This window comes from Mastacembelus armatus, chromosome 6, assembly GCF_900324485.2.
Source record: "Mastacembelus armatus chromosome 6, fMasArm1.2, whole genome shotgun sequence".
In the NCBI taxonomy this organism is placed as follows: Eukaryota; Metazoa; Chordata; class Actinopteri; order Synbranchiformes; family Mastacembelidae; genus Mastacembelus; species Mastacembelus armatus.
The window spans coordinates 12,037,845-12,055,920 of record NC_046638.1 but is presented as its reverse complement, the minus strand read 5'-3'; positions in this window follow the sequence as shown (position 1 = coordinate 12,055,920).

The window sequence follows — 18,076 nt, the reverse complement described above, 5'->3', positions numbered from 1 at the left end:
ACCTGGGGCCTGTTCTTCTTACATGGATTAACTTGTTATACATGAACAACTCAACACGGACATTTATAGACATGCATTTAATTACAGAGAGTGCTGAGTGATAAGCACAACCCTGATTTGTATGAATTCAGTTTTCAGTCCTCAGTCTAGCTTTGGGAATGTTAAATAGTACCTAAGTTATTATCTTCAGTTTCTTTAGTTTGTTAAATAAATCTCTTGTTCTTACTCTGGTCTCTACAGTTTCTGCATTCAGGTCAACAACTTAAATCATAACAATTATGTAAGTAGGGAAACATTATAATTTTGGAAATGCCTTTGGCTTTGGCTGACAACAAATAAATCTGGATTAAATGCATAAAGTTTGTAATTATTTAGTAATATTTTCCAAAGGTATAGCATTTGTTATGTATATTAATGAGCTGTTATGCAAGTGAAACCCTTAACTGTCAGAGAAATGACTCAAAGCCCCTCCCCTAGTGGCAGTGTACCAGAAAGCACGAGAAGAAAACCACTGTTTTTTTTTTCCTCATGTGTTTACCCATAGAACATCACCTCGCAAAGAGATCTTTACGTCTTTCACTTTGCAACACTTCTATCCATCCAGCCCTGAGCAAGATGTGGAGTACGTCCTTTAGTGCTTTTATCCCAGCTGTCCTTGCAAGAGCACTCTAGTCGCATATTAATTTATTCTAGATTAATTCCACTCTACATCCATATGCCTTCCTGTAATGCTTCAGTTTGAGTACCACTGAAAGACTTAATGTCAGCATGGAGCTCACTAATGCTAAACATGCCACATATAGTCAACTCAAATTTTAGTAGTCACTGAACTTCATACTGGAGTCAGTGAACTACTGAGTACTACAGTACAGTACTACAGTACAGTACTCACATAAGTACTCACTACAGTATTTGTAGGGATAACTAAATATGTGACTCTGTTTCTGCTGGATTATTTTTATGATTTTTAAAATTAACTACACATGTGCCTTTACAGTTAAACATAACATCTTCGTGAGCTTAATGTTTTAGAGTTACAGTTAACCCTGGTGGTTTGTAGTAGTTGTAATACCTCATTCTTTTACAGACAGAGAAAGACAAAACCACAGAGGTAAGGGGGAAGTGAGAAATGACAATCTGGATGGACACAGATTGTGATATAGATCCAGCTGGACCTCATGGTATGTTTTTATTTTCTATTCATATAAATTCCAGTATAGTAAGATACCATTTGACTCAGTAGAATAACTGTGAATACACTACAGATTATTAAAAACACAGACATAAACTCAGTATTTGCAGTTGCTGGTGAGGGATGTGTTGATGTGTTTTTCAGCCTTAAAAATTTTGAGAATTGAGAAAATCTTGTTTATAATCTAGTAAAGGGAGGGATGTTTGTATTGTTTATAGAATATCCAAGACCTGTAAAATAAAACTGACCTCATACAAAGAAACGACTGACCTCATAATTCTGTCATACCAAGTATTTTTTCTCACTTACGTCTCCATCTGTATGCCTTTGGCTTTGCTACTTGGTGTAGCAGTGCAAGAGATGGTTTCTCATTAGAGGTGTGCGTGTGGTGGCATCAGGTCAGCTAAACCCTTCACCCTCTTCTTCACCTCCCTGTGAAGGGAAATGTGCTGTCCATGATTCTGAGGTAAATGGCAATAAGCTGTAATGTTGTGTTTTACATTGCTCATTATTCTATACTGTTTATGATATACAATGTTGTAAGATTAGCTGTGTCGGTAGATGACTATAGCATGAAAACAAAAATTTGTTGGCAAGGGATTTCACAGTCACTCTTGTCCACAGACATTGCCCTTATACCCATTGCCTTTGTAAGAACTCTCTTAGCTGAAACAAAGTTAACAAGATGGTCAGGTTGAATGGTTTTAAGTTAGAAAGTTAATAAGACCATCAGGATGAACGTAATGAAGTGACATTCCAACAAGCTGCATTGTGATTGGTCAGAGGTGTTTCTGTCACTGGTGAAAAACTGGTAAAATTGACCTATAGGCGATAAAAACAAATTCTGTTTTTTTGCACATCGAATGGTCTATTGACAAGTTACTGATTCGAAAAATATTATTGACGTGCGAAAGAAATCGCGCAGGAAATTCGCCTCTGTGTGTGTGTGTGTGAGCAGATGTGTGTGCATGACTTAATGAGGACCATGAGCACACTGTGAAGCTCATGTGGGTTGGAAAGCTGGCTATGAGCTCCCTGACTGAAGGCTGGGATTAAGGATAGGTATTCTCAATCAGTGTGTCCTTCAGTTTGACCCAGTCTGTCTCTGTCATTCACACAGGCACACGCACGCAAATGTGTACACACACACATACACGTTTTCTCAATATTGAGGGAAGTCCTTGTGTGTTAATTCAGCTGTCCAGTTAATCTGTTTTACGAATGCTGACAGACAACAGGCTGTGACAGTGATATACATCTCTGTACTTTCTATGTATAACTGCTCAGATTCCTCTGTGATCAGAGTAATACATACACAGCAGCTGTCTCAGCAACTTACTTCTGCTAGTATTGCATATAACAAAACAATGTTGTAAGTTTTTTTCTGTCAGAGAGCTGTAGGGCTTTGACTAAAAATTCTCACTGGGTTAATGTTGTCTTACACTTATAACTTACTGCGCATAAGTCTTTTTACACAACCTCAAGAGTACCACACCCTGCATTTCAGTGTCAGTCCAGTTTTATAAGATTCTGTTCTTGGCCATGTTTTGTGAGTTTAGTAGGAAAGGTTTGAGTTGTTTGGGAATTTGTAATGCAAAGAAGCCTTCAAGCTGTAACTTTGTGACACAGTTGAACATCCAAGAGGAGGAGTTTGCTTAGGCCCTGTGATGGACTGGTGACCTGTCCAGGGTGTACCCCTGCCTTCCACCCGAAAGAGAGCTGGGATAGGCTCCACCAGATCCCTGTGACTCTGATTAAGGAATAAGCGGGTATAGAAAATGGATGGATGGATGGATGGATGGAGTTTACTCATGACTGCTGACCAGAAATTGTGAACAGTCCATTTGTCAACTGGGAGTAATTGAAGTGTAATTGTAGTCTAGGAATTTGCAGTATACAAGAAAACAAATGATTCCCCTCATTTTTAAGGTTTGTTTGTTGCTCAGCTTATATTTACTTCATTTCACTTCAAAAAGAAGCAAAATATGTAATTTGCCCAGATAGTTTGCATAGAACTGTATGCACTCATCAACACACACATAAACACATTCACACATACACTAAACCACAAGCTCACACACAACAATTAAGATTCTGAGGGAATATCATCCAGGGTTTTGGGGGCCTGGATTTCTATGTTGCACTATACAGCTCAATGTCATCATCAACATGGGATGTCCATCAAATGTGCAGAACTAAAGATAGTGTGCCAAATTTCACAACCTTTAGAAGAAGGAAGCATTAATTCCTTGCCACACAGTGGCTCTATGTCAGTCTGCTGTGTTGCACATGTATATATAATCAAAGTCATTCACAGTAACCACTGAAGTTTGTTGTTTAGGAATGCTTTTTAAATTTATGACACATTTCCTGTTTGTTTGGTGAGATGTGTAAATTCATTGTAAAGTTATATGTCATATCAAAACATTTCATCTGCAATTTTTGACATCACATATCAAATATGACACAAATCTCATGAAATATAAGAAAAAATATAAGAGAAGTATATTAAATTCCATTGTGTGTGAAAACACACCAAATCCCAAATACCTCACTTCCTGTTGGGTATGGCTCTAGCAATGTATATGCAAACAATTTTCAAAAGTTAGCAAAAGTTAAAGGCCATCCTGGAATACACTGACCATCCCTATCACAACATCCTGATGGAGCAGAGAAGCAGCTGCAGTCGATCTCATCTCAGAATGATTTAGCTTTGAGGTTTGTACCACATTGTTCTGAATGTTGTGAATGAATTGACAAATTACACATTTTTTTTTGGTAGAGGTATAGAGATGTTGGGTTGACATCTACATCATCTCCAGCCTCCCAATGACCCTGAAAGCTATGGATAGATGGATAAAATCTACCCCAAGATGGCTGACTTGTAGTTTACTTATTACTTTCAGACTTTAATTGTTAAGCATATTCCTCCTCTTTGTCATCTCAGTAAGTATTTTCCATAATCTCATTACATCAGAGAATGCTCTGCTTCATTTTATCAAACTGCTGATGGTGTGAGTGCTTGTTGAGAGAAACCACCACACAGTCTGTCTTCATATGAGTGGTCACTATCTCTTCTGGATATGATTTCCCTTCAGTGATCTATAGCAACACTGCCAAATCCAGAAATTCTATTTTGGTGCTGGTGTGAAGCCAAAGTCAAAAATAAAGTATTTCTCCTGTCAACACTGCCTCAATTGATACAGTCAAAGGCATGGTTGTTCTCTTGCTTTTGACTATTATGGGGTTTTTTTCTTACCAAAATTTCACTTCAGGCATAACTCTAAATAGTCCAAAGTACAAATATTAATATATTACATACAGTGCAAATCACCAGCTGTCATACTGCAAGCTGTGCTCCTGAAAAAGTGTTAAGTGCATGGATTCTGGTAGGAAGTCCTGCAACCTGCATGCACCCCTGAAAGACAAAAACACTATCTCCTTTACAATAATAATCAAGAATCATAATCAAACATCTTTTCCTGTACATTTAGATGTGCAGGTGACACTGTGTAATCATAATATGCTCCTATAAAAGAACTCAAAACAGCAGAAGTCAGGGTAACTGAAATGCCACCTGCCGCAAATGATATAATAGTCTGTCCAAAATAAAGCAATATTGTTTGTGATATTCAACACACCAACGGCATGAATAGCCTAATAAATGCAGACTTTTGTATTTTTAGTCATAGTTAGTATTCTGAATGTCTCTATTAAAAACTGGCTGACAGGAGGTTCACATCAGAACTGATCTTGAAGACACCTCATTTGCCTTTTATGTACTTTTAACACAAAGGATAGGTTTTTTGAGTGTCTTTTATGGGATATAAGCAGATAGTCAAAACATTTCACATTCACATGTGGCCACAGTATGCTTTACAAATATCACTGTAACACACATCAGCAACAGCATCACTTATCGTCCAACGAACACTGAATCGACTGCATCTCGACGAGATCACCTCACATAGTTCTATGACTAGAGCTTCATATCTATACAAGCTATAAAATGCTCCTTCAGTAGCTGAGGTGGAGCTTCACATACCTAATGACAATACTGTTGTGTTATAGCTTACAGCCAGCATGGTGGAGCAGTGTTTAGCTCCGCTGCTCCATAACATGGAGGATCTCGGTTTGATGCCCCAACCAACTCAAGCCTTCCTGTATGGAGTCTACATGTTCTCTTAATGTGTGTGTGGATTTTATCTGGGTATAGTAACTAATGGGGATAGAGCTTATTAAGCCAGAAATTAGTGTAGAAAACACTTGGATGCCTTTATCACTCCCAGACCTAAGGAATTCTGGAAAACAACACGTGAAACAATATATGTATCACAACAAGCAATGTCTTTGAAAAGGCTGCATTACACATGTGGAAAGAAAAAACTTTTGTCAGTTTCAAGTTATTTCAGTGACCATTGTGGGTTTTTCTTTCTTTAAAGGAAGGGTACCAACAATTTTTTCCATGTGTGTAGCCCCTTCGATGAACCCAACAGGACCACTACCATCGGCTGAACAGCAATTCCTCCATTTACAAACACTGTCTGTTCTCTGAGTCTGGAAATTATCACTTAACAGAATTAAATCCTCATGTGCTTTATGACTTAAATATAAATCCCAAGTTCCACAGGACCTCAATAACTGTGGTCGATCATCAGCAGAACCAACTGGACACTTAGACGTTGTAAGAATTAATCACAATTATTATATTGTTAAATATGTTTGAATTTTAATCTGATGTTTTAGCTGACATTATTAGCATATTTTTGATGACATTGAGTAGTAGCAGCATTTACAATTTTCATTTTCTCATATTCAGATATACAAGTTCAATCATTCCAAATACTCAAGTTTCCTCTGATCCATTCCTTTCGTGTTGCATCACAGCCATAATTCTAATTTGTTTAATATGTGTATATAAATAAATTACACCAAAATTCAGTTCTGCTCTCTTGCTTTTTTTTTGTTGTGAACAAAGTCACTATGTGGTAGAAGTTATACTTTAGAATTGAAATTAATAATTTCATCAACTATTTTATCAGTATTTTATGAATAATTACATGTGTTTATGGTGCTCCCATAATAATTCAATCTTTCATTAACTACATTCTAAGACTGAAATATTAGCAATATATAGCAATTTAAGAGAAAGTGTTATTTTAACAGTGGTATAACTGGGTTGATGCAGAATGACAGGAAGCAGATGCTAGGTTGTGTCCTAGATCACACTGCCATTCATTCACTATTATAGTGAGCAGTAAATTGAGATTTGTGACACTTTCTAATTATCATTATTTTGTGTCATCACTGTCAGCTGTACTGTCACACCATATCAGTCAAATGACAGTTAAGAGAATTGCCCTGATTTTCCTTTAACACGATCAAGCCTCTTATGTATCATTAGACATTTGGATGCTACTTTGTTCCTCTCTGCAATGCCTTTGGTCTGACATCCAATTACTCCGGAGAGTCAAGACACAGAATGCACACTCACATTCAGGACATGACAGAGCCACATAACATAGATAGCAGTGCTGTTTGACTAGCACTGGAGATGAGCAGGCACTCGATGACAAAACAGACAAAAGCTGCAATAAGGAACTGAAAGCTTCTTTTTTTTCTATACAATAGGATACAATGTAATTAAATGTAATTAAAATAAATGCTTATGCTCCAGTTCTGGTTGTTTCAAAGTTCTGCTCTGCCCTAGTGTGTAGAAGAACACAGCAACTCATGCCAACCTCACAGAGGCTGCCAGATCAACTCAGCAGCTCTCTCTCTCCTGCTATATATAAACGCGTATGACTAACATACATTGACACATAGACACTCTCAGTCTGTACCTACCTGTGTAGAAGGCTGGGTACCTGCCTTCCAGCTCTCTCAGAGTTCCATTCCAGGTAAAATTATTACGGCCAAAACCAAACATCATGTATCTTCCAATCTCTGTTCGGTTATCTGATCACTTTTCTGCCTTCCTGGTCTTCTCCTCTCACTGAGAGCAAGTATGAGGAATGAGGTATGGGGGAACCCCAAGCTGCTGTGTGTGACTGGAGGGAGAGCAAATGTGCAAGCAGCACTTGTAAGCACCTGGCTGAGCTTTAAAAAAATGCCCTTGTGCTTTTTTGCATGCCCATTGGCTAGACGCCCAAATCTCAGAAAGCATGCCCTGCGTTTCTACGTGTATGATTGTGATTTAAAGTGAACAAAGTGCTGTGTATGCATGTAAATCACCCCTGTTAACAGTGTGAGTCAGTGGCTCAACTGTTGCCAACTAACAACCTGCTGTGAACAACGTCAGTAATGCTGTTTTTAGGAGTGACTATTCGTGTGCTGAGCTGAGCCCGGAGCAATAGTGACCATTCAAGCTGTGAACTTAGCAACAGAATTTTTGAATTACCTTTAAATTCTGATGTGGTGTGTTAGAGAGTCAGAAGAGTTGGAACTAACATCCAGTTGAAATGTTGTTGTGCTATTCAATGGCTTAGTAGGACCCTTCTCACCTACTGAAACCTTTAGTCAGTCTTTATTATCCCATAGATCTTCACTGTCATCATTACATAAGTTACATCCTAATGTTTAATGTTTATTCTGTTATGTACTCAGTAGTAAAATATCTGTCTTCAACTGTCACAGGTTACTACAAATGGGTTAATCAATCATAACAATCTCCTCAGCTGTATTTATGTCAGCGCTAATGCTGCTAATCACTACTGATTGCAGACTCTATCACTGCCCAGCTTTCTCTTTTCTGGTTCATTCTGGTTTTTCCTCTTTGACCGCATCTATTTCCTCTGATGTTTTATGCTTATTTTGTTTTTATCATAAAAACGAAAATAACTTCCTACTGTGAGTGTATTGCTCTTCACAGCACATGACTGACATGTCTTTAAGTAGAGTTCTGTTGAGACCAATTTAATGGCTTTTTCATGGTGTATTATGATTATGAGGTTTTTTTTGGAATATCACTATATAGCAGAAAACAAATTGTTTTGTTTATCTAGAATTACAGGGCAGTCTCGCTCTTCCCATGGTAAATCCCAAAGCCAGAGTGGTCCTTGTGCACCTGTGACGCACCAGCATGTTGACTGACATCAAACTGGAAGGACTGTCACATTTTCTTATCACTTATTGGCCAAACTGATGACAGTATTAATAGGGATCATCCGGTGGGCCAATAAACTGTGTCTCCTGCCTTTCTGTCTAATTAGACAGCAATGTATGGTAATGTACATACACACACATGGACTAGTGAGTCCCAGGATGCCACATGTCACAGTCACAATGTAGAGAATTCAAGTCATATTTAGAGGACACATTCAGACAATGCTGTGACACTGACAAGTCTGCAGCTTAGCCAAAGTTCAACACTGCTATATATAAGACAAGTAATCAACTATATTATACAGTGTGTAGTGTGTACTATAGTAATAGTACAGTATATAGTACAAATTAATTCATGTTGGCTGGAGTGGAACACAATGAGACAATAAATTACACAAACAATGTACAAATTCAAATTTCTTCATTCAACACACCCATTAAACATACAAACATTCAAGTACAAGTACTATAACTAAAAAAGTCATAGGTGTTTAGCCTTGAGTTGAGGGAAACTCGTAGTTTTCTATTCTAGAAACAGAGATCTACAGCACTACAGCATCTACAGAAGCTCTGTTCAGAACCCATTAATTTTCAGAAGAAACAGATATGAATACTGATTAGACAGTAGCCAATAATTTAGCTTTGTTGACAGGATTATTTTTATCAGTCAGTCAGGACAGTGATCTCTCCTCACATGTACAGTGAGGATTTATACTCTGTTCTGAATAAAATCTGTAAGCTGCAGAGTCCTTTATTACACTGGCACTGTGTGGGTAGGCCTATTAGAACAAATGTCAATTATGTTAATTAAAGAACCTCAAAATGCAATGGAAGCATATTAGGGCCACAAGAAAAAAATGAATTTAATTTAGCATGTTGAGAACAAAGTAGAAATGTCAAGATTTAAAACAAAATATAATGTTGAAAAGGATTGTAATGATTTGTGCGTGAAATGTAATGAAACTGCATTGTGTTTAGAATAAAAGACATTCCATGCTGAATTAAAACCAGTGAATAATGTTTAATTTCTTTAATGTGTCAAATATGTTTAAACCAAATGAGTTTATAACAATAAACCTATAAAGTAGGCCTTATCTGTTTCTACAATGTTCTTATATTTCATTTTGAACTGCTGCCAGGTGTTTTTAGCCCTTTGGATTGCACCTGAATATAAATTATAGTCACATCTCACAATTTTTTCATCTATAACCTCCTGTTAAACACAGTGTGATAAGTGTTAACACACACTTGATTGTTTTCTCCAACGCCACTGCAGCAGTGCTACTTTTCTTCCATAAAATGTGCTTGTGTATTCAATATCACATAAACTTTATGTTCAATTCAATTCAATTCAGTTTTATTTGTATAGCACCAAATCACAATACAATCATCTCAAGGCACTTTACAAAAAACAAAAAAAACCAACAAATCCCTTATGAGCAAGCACTTGGAAACAGTAGAGAGGAAAAACTGATCTGAACTGAAAAACACAGTGCACTGATGAGTCCTCAGCCAGTCTAGGCCTATAGCAGCATAATTAAGGGATGGTTCAGGGTTACCTCAACCAAGCCTAACTGTAAGCTTTGTCAAAAGGAAGGTTTTAAGTCTAACCTTAAAAGTATAGAGGGTGTCTGCCTCCTGAACCCAGACTGGGAGCTGGTTCCACAGGAGAGGAGCTTGATAGCTAAAGGCTCTGCCTCCCATTCTACTTTTGGAAACTGGGAACCACAAGTAGACCTGCACTCTGAGAGCGAACTGCTCTATTGGGATAATATGGTACTATGAGGTCTTTAAGGTTTGAAGGAGCTTGATCATAAAAAGATTTGTATGTGAGAAGAAGAATTTTAAATTCTATTCTGGATTTTACAGGGAGCCAATTGAAGAGAAGCTAATATAGGAGAAATATGATCTATCTTGCTAGTTCCTGTCAGAACTCTGGCTGCAGCATTCTGGATTAATTGGAAGTTTTTTATGAAGTTACTGGGTCATCGAGATAGTAATGAGTTACAGTAATCTAGCCTTGAAGTAATAAATGTGTGAACTAGTTTTCCTGCATCATTTCAAAACAGGATGTTGCAAATTTTTGCAATATTGCGCTGTGAAAGAAGGCAGTTCTAGAGATTTGTTTTATGTGTGAGTTAAAGGACAAAAATAACTCCAAGGTTTTTCACAGTAGTACTGGGGGCCAGGGCTATACCATCTAAAGTAGCTATAATTTTAGAAAAATTATTTCTGTGGTTTTTAGGCCCAAATACAATAACTTCTGTTTTCTCTGAGTTTAAAAGTAGAAAGTTACTCATCATCCAGGCCTTTCCTTATCCTTTAGACATGCCTGTAGTCGGGCTAAGTGGTTTGTGTTATCAGGTTTAATAGACAGATAAAGCTGAGTGTCATCTGCATAGCAATGGTAATTAATAGAGTGCTTCCTAATAACATGCCTAAAGGAAGCATGTATAAGGTGAATAGAATCGGTCCCAGTACAGAAACCTTGTGGAACTCCATAACTCATCATGAACATGAACAAATTGGACTCTGTTCGATAAATAAGATTGGAACCATTCTGACGCTGTTCCTTTGATTCCAATCACATGCTCCAGTCTCTGCAATAAGATGCTGTGGTCAGTAGTGTCAAATGCAGCACAGTTCAGCTCAGTAGGATGCAGGTCTGGGGCTTCCATTTCAGTCTGAAGTTTGGATAAATGGTGAGTAAATCAAAAGATTATTAGTGAAGGGTTAAATGAAGTATTACACAAATAACATCCCAAGCAGCAACAGGATCAGAGTGATGCCACAGGAAATTATCAAAAACATAAACTACATTTGTCTTTATAAGTTACAGCCATGTTTTTGGAATAATGCCAACTTTCAAACATCTAATGTCCTGCTGGTTTTCAATACTTCTTGATAGTTGACAGTAGGCTAAAGTTACCCAGCATTTTTCTGGCCAACCAAGTTCAGGTTTCTGAGCAATAATTGTTAGTAGCAAGTACGAGATCTTTTCACTTGATTGTTTTTTTTAAGTACAACCATACAACCATACACCGCAAAAACACAAGAAGTGCAGGGGAGCTTTCATTTATTTCCATTTAAGGCAGAGCATCCCATGACATATTAATGAGCATTTTCTATTCTCTGAGCACTAGAACAGCTGACGTGATTGGAAACATATCAGTAATTTAAAGTTCGCCCTCACTCATCCAACTTAAGAGTTCCCCTTGCCCTCTTTCATTAGAACAGATCATTGCCAGAGGCTATGCTTGATACTGCTTGAAATAGTCTTTTGCTGTAACTCAGTCTGAGATGAAATTCCCCTGCTTCATCACTTGAATTGGAGCCTTTCCAATGGTGTGTGCACCAACTCTGAACCCAGCTGACAATAACAGCCTAGGATGTGTATCTGTAGGCAACAGTATCAAAAATGATATTTGCATTGTAATATTTACTTCCAACACATTTTACTTTGAAAAGTGAATACTGATAAAGTTAAATTCAACAAAGAGTTGTTCTGTAGTTGTTTTTTAAAAACTACTCCTCAGTATCCTTCAGATAGTGCATAGTATTTTTCTAGGTGTGAAAGAAGGTAAACTATTATTTTGTTTTTTAACTACCTCTGTCTGTTCTGGAGAGACTGAAAGTGCACTCCATTATGACTATTTGACAAATAAAGGTAAAATAATAATTTAAAAAACAGTCAATATATTGTGGATGCAACGACACAGAGTTGTTGGAGAGCTATCAGTAAGGACAGTAATTTCAAAAGCACTGAACCCGATTTTTAACCCTGCCTGAGGGTATGTGTCAATAATACCATTATGGCACAGACCAGGGAATGTGTTATAGCAGTGATTGTACTGTAATACTGTTCTACTACCACATTGTACCACAGGGTGGTGCCTCCATTTATTTTACGCATGCATACATATAGATATGAGAGCTGAGCAACAAATAAAAGTTTCAGATGCAAAACAGTGAAAAGAAAACTGGAGAAAGGAATAAAAAAGCAAGGGCCAGTAGGTAGTGTTTCCCCACTATCTTACTGTCTACCAACAAAATAATAGACTTAAACTTCTCTGCACTGTTAATGAAGCAAGCCAATTTGTATTAGGCCTTGACACTGACTACAATACACATTTCCGTACAAATTGTCATCTGTAGTGTCATCGGAGCTGATATTACCTAGAAAGAAATTGGCAGGAGATTGCTGTTCATCCACTCCCTGGACCTGATTTTGAAATAGTTGTGTGCATGCATTTATAATACTTGAGTGTAATCAAACAATTGCTCTATAAAAGCAGGCTGCTATGATATGGCAGAGATAGTGTAGTTATGTTCTGTTTTGCTATTGGTTGTCTGTGTGGCAGTAAATGCCACTGCAAACTGTCTTTTTGAAAGAAAAACACCCTCAGCACCTTTGACCTCCAAAAGATTTCACACCAGCAAGTCCTCTTTCTTTCTGCTGATGACAGTGACAGCAGAGGGTATTCCTCTTGAGGGTCTGAGCAGTTCAGCCAAGTTCCAGCCACTAGACAGCTTTACATTTGCTGTATCAGACCCAACAGAAGAAGCAGCAATAATCTCAAATTCTTCCGCCTAGACCTCTGTCCTTCTTACACATGGTGAATACTGGTGTGTATGTAGTTCTGTTTCTCATACTAATGTAAAATCAGGTTTATATTTGCTGATTATTTTAGATTAGCTGATTTTTCTTGATATACATTGTAATGAAGTACACAACAAAGGGAATGTCATTATATGTTGTGTATATGTATGTTGTGTAGTCTATATTGTCCTTTTGTTAACAAAAAGAAGGATTGCTTCGTGCACAGCATATAAGAATACTGATGCCAGTAGGACTCATACAGCATCACAAAAATGAGTGTCAAACACTGAGGGGCATGAACAACATTAATAAATGGTAAATCCTTGAAAAGCGAGCCTCCATACAGTTCTAACATCAAGTCTCTAAATGCATTTTTCCATATTAACACTGATAGCAGAGAAAAACAGAGAAGGCATGTCTGAGCTGTTTAAGTGGAAATTCAAATCAGCCTTTTTGACAAGATTCTACGTGTTTTAACAACCCTGTCACTTGTTCAACTAAAAATTCTACAGCATAACTTTAAGGATCAAAGTGGGCCCTGTGCCATGCTGGCTGGAAAGCAGCTCTTCTGACGTGTGCAGCTATCCATCAACACTGAATATGTCTCTGCATTTGTCGTACCCTACATGGCTGAAATAGTTTTCCAAAAGGCCTGAAACCCAAGCTGCTCTCCAGGCACACTGCCCATCTCCAATACACACACAAGAGAACTACCAACCATGCTCTGGTCTCTGGAGAGACAGCATGTCTCTGTGGTAGTGCATACACAGGCAGGCAATGGAACTGATTTTTTTCTAGTGCCGGGTACCAGTCTCATCCACAAATTGTCTTGTAGTCACAGTTTTTCTCTTAGCAGGCACATTGTGAAAGCAGTGTTTCTCCAAAAAAGAGGGGGACACTTTTGATTAATGAATTGTTGATATTTCTGTCCGATTTTAGCCATTTTGATTTGTCAAAACATTTGTTGAATTTCAACCCATCATTTCTGTTATATGATGGCTCTGCAATGAAAGCATTAATACTAGTACTTCTACTGTAGTTTCAAAAATGACCCCACTGCTTTTTTATGTTGTGACATTGTTCTTTTTACTCCTGGGATTTATGTGAATGACAGACCTTTATATTACTAAACTAAACCTATATCAATCTAATCTAACAGCAATCCTGAAGTAAATCCTCCTTCATTAAGTTTATAATGTCCAGTTTTTATTTCAGAGAGGTGTTGATTCAACTGTGTGATCATTTTAGAAACTGTTGTTTGTGCTACTGTACATCATTATAAATAGATGTATTTCTGTTGTTTTGCCTACCCTAATTGCTAGAAATGGGATGAACAAAGTAAATGGAAACACAACAGCAGTTTAAACTACATGTTACAAAAACTATCACACAGTTGAATCAACAGAGCTGTTGAATTTACTTCCCATTCAGTTCTATGTTGAATAAGGAGATAAGATAAACTTTATTCATCTCCAAAGGCAAATTCTCATATTTAATTAGTAAGTCACTACTGAGCTTAGTCAGTAGTCAGTAGTCATCTGCCATTGTTGTAGAGGCTGGTATATCACATTTTATATATAATTGTTTTAGCTGGACCCAAAGGTCCATTCAAAGAGCTTTTATTGAAACACAAAAATAGAATATAACTTAAACTAAGGTATTTATAAAAGCTAGGGAATGAGGATCTGGGAGGCAGTCAGGGAGAAGCTGAGTTTCTCACATGGACTACACTCAGACTGGGTTCCAGGAACACAGACAGGCAGGTGAGTGGTATGAGCTGGGTGACAGGGATCCAGGATACACAGAGAAAAGTCAAGACTACCATTACCATCCAACTACTACCATTGCTCATCACCTCGTTGCCTACCCAGCACACATGCAGACACACATGAGGAGAGAGAAATGGGAGGGAAAACCAAGCAACAAAGAACAAACGCAGGTGAAAGTAATCATGGATAATGAGGACATAAAGCTAAAAGAGACTAACTACGGGGAACACAGGCAATACTACCAAAACAAAAGTCCCAAAAAAAGGAAAGCTTGTAACATTTGTAACATAGAGTCAGGTTTAGAAACAAGCCTATGGCCCCATAGGAAGGTTTAGTCCTTTAAGGCTTTATAGCTGGAACCTTAAAATGATGACCAGATGGAAGCGTCTGATTAATATTAAAAGCTGGTGAATATTCAAAAGTCTGGTATGAGTCCTTTGGGTCTCAAGATTTTTAAACAAACAGATTAGCCAGGTAGGAGAAGCATTATACACCCCTCTGTAAGCAATTCACAGTAATCCCTTCTTTCCTATCAATCAGGCCCAGGGTTATTTAGGCCACTTACCAACTTTGTGGCTTCCTCTTACTCCTGCCTTGTCCCTTGGTTATAGATTTCTTATTCACACTGCATAGGTATGGAGCCTGTCCTTGTTGTTTTTAAGAAGAACCTGCATTAGGATGGAATTGATAGCTGTGGGCACACCTTTAGCTCTTCTCCAATAGAGATTGAGAAAATGCTTTGTAAACCACTCAATCAGTATAAAACAACTGTGCTGAAATGGTTAAAAAATGGCGACATCTGCTGGTCAAATCCTTATAGTAAGCTAACACATGAAGTGCTAAATATGAACTACTAATACCAAATGCAGATTTTGACAGATTGGTAAATTTAAATGCATTTTTCCACCGTAGCCTTTCTCATCATACTTCAGAGGTTATTTTGGAGAGAAACAGAGGGCCTAAGTTTATCCTTTGAATGTTAGGCAACTGCATACCTGATGTAAACCTGCATGGCCAAAAGTATCTCATTTTAGGTTGAATGGAAAAGAACATTATGGATGGCTTTTGAACATAGTCGGCAGACAGAGCAAATGTGACTCCATGATACTCCACAAATAACACTCCCAAAGCCACAAATGAAACAGACGGGACGACGATGACTGGAGGGTCCACATATGACCTAATATCAGACAATGCTGTCTTTACTGAAACCCGATATGATGTTGTAAATTCAAATATTTTGGCAAGGTATTCTTGTTGACATTATTCCTTCAGTTTGCTATTGGGAAGTGTTTGTGCTTCATCATACTTCATATCCATCACTGCAAACAGTCTCACAGACAGCACTGTAGGAGAAAACACCTGCCTGCCAGTGCACCTGAAATCTTCCCCCACACTCACTTTGGGAATGTCCCAGGGAATGCCTTATGCAATGAGTGTCTTCACAATTATAGTAATACAAATATCGTTGTGTGTCCCTGTCAGTGGGTGTATGCATAACCCAAAATAGAAATAACCTTTCTTATAATCCACTGTGCCTATATCAAGCACTGACATGTTTAGACTATCCATCAGCAAGTTTATGAATAGACAATAACACTTCATCTGTTATGAGACTTATGTTCCTCTGTCATTGATGAGTCATTCACACTGAAGAGGCTCATTGAAAGATGAGTTCTACTCCCCTACAGGACAAGGCTGATTTATGAACAACAATGGAAGCATCGTGTCATTGGCACAAAACTGGAAGGTGCAATAAATTGCGCTCACCCCACCTCAAGAGCCCCTATCAATCTGATTTTATTTGGATAACTATCAGTGCAGGTTCATGTACTTCAAAGTACCTTACAGATGAGTGGCAAAGTCTCAGAGTATAACAGCTGAGAGCACCATCACAATTTTGTTCTTAAAGCAGCAAAAGAAGAACCAAAGGATCTTAGAGATTAAAAGCATTTCTGATAGCTAGTCTTGTGTAACAACTTGTTATCACAGTGACAATGACAGCTAGAGGGCACTGTTCCTCCATGGGGAGTCAACCAGGAGTACAGGTCTCCATGTCAAGATTCCACCAGCAAGGGAAGAGGGCCTTAGACTCAGTAACACTTGTGGGAATTTATAGATGCTGTCTATACACATTCATATCACATCTAAGCCATTTATCTTATTCTTGCTTAGTTTCTCATCATTTTGAATTGCTTTCCCCCGACCTTTGACTCGTATTTGTGTTTCAGACTTCTGTATCTGTTGAAGAATGGCCCCAAGACAGAAAGAAAGGGTATTCGGTTGTTCTATCCACTGTCACTGTAAGAAAATACTGGATAGTCGGAGCGGTCTTATGGGAGGAGTTCAAACAGTGGTGAAATGGTGGGTGCGGTGGGAGGAGGGTGACCAGGGGACCAGTCTGGATTCACCACTGTAAAATTGTTTTCTATCATGAAAATAACTGTTGTGGGTGAAAAGTGGAAAATGCTCCTTGGCCAGTGTGATTCTTGAAGCACTTAGGGAATGCAGAGTTCCCATGCCACCTGTTCTAATTACAACCAAAGTTACTTGTCACCTTAATATATAGAAAAGTTTATTTATCCTTATTTAAGTTTCATTTTAGTATGACCAAAGTCAAAAAACCCAAAATATCATACTACTAATCACTTTAACTGAAAACTCAAGATACCTAGAAAACTACTACTACTGTACTTTGAGGAGCTGGTACTACTGAATTGTAAGCATTGTAAGATAAAAATACTTCACTCTAAATAATCTAATGAAGTAATCAACTAATATTTTCAGCTCTGGAGTACAGGATTGCTTGTCAGTGCTTGTAGAAATAAAGAAACTGTTTGGTAGGAACCCAACACCAAATTTTTGCCATAGACTTTTGTTTGCTGCAATGTTTTCCTTAAACACTGAAATGAAAAAACTCCTCAGTTGTTATGTGGAGAGAGCGTGGGAAGAAAATGTAGGATCGAGGTCAGATGTGGAATGAGCTGGGGAGAAGAACAGAAGACAAGATATGGCCACATCTACACAGCAGAAAGTTCATTGTCATTCACTCTTGAAGTGACAAAAGTAATTTTGTCATAGCAGTAGATGAATATCTAGTTGCTGTCACTGTCATATTTATAAATACAGATGTTTATTTCAGTTAATGAACAGAAAAATTCTCAGAAATATATGTCACAGCTGCAGAACTCACATATTTACATTACAAGGGGCAAAACTGAGTTTCATGTAAGTGCATTAGCTGCTAACCTTGCAGAGACATTTAGACAGTTAGCTGTAAATTGGGGCCTGTTTTTTACTCGATATTTGTTCATGTTTTGGAATTCTAAATACCCCTAACTACTTAACTAACAAATTTTGCTATGTGTTACTGGATGTACTGTCAACAGTCAATTTGAGACTTAAGAACTC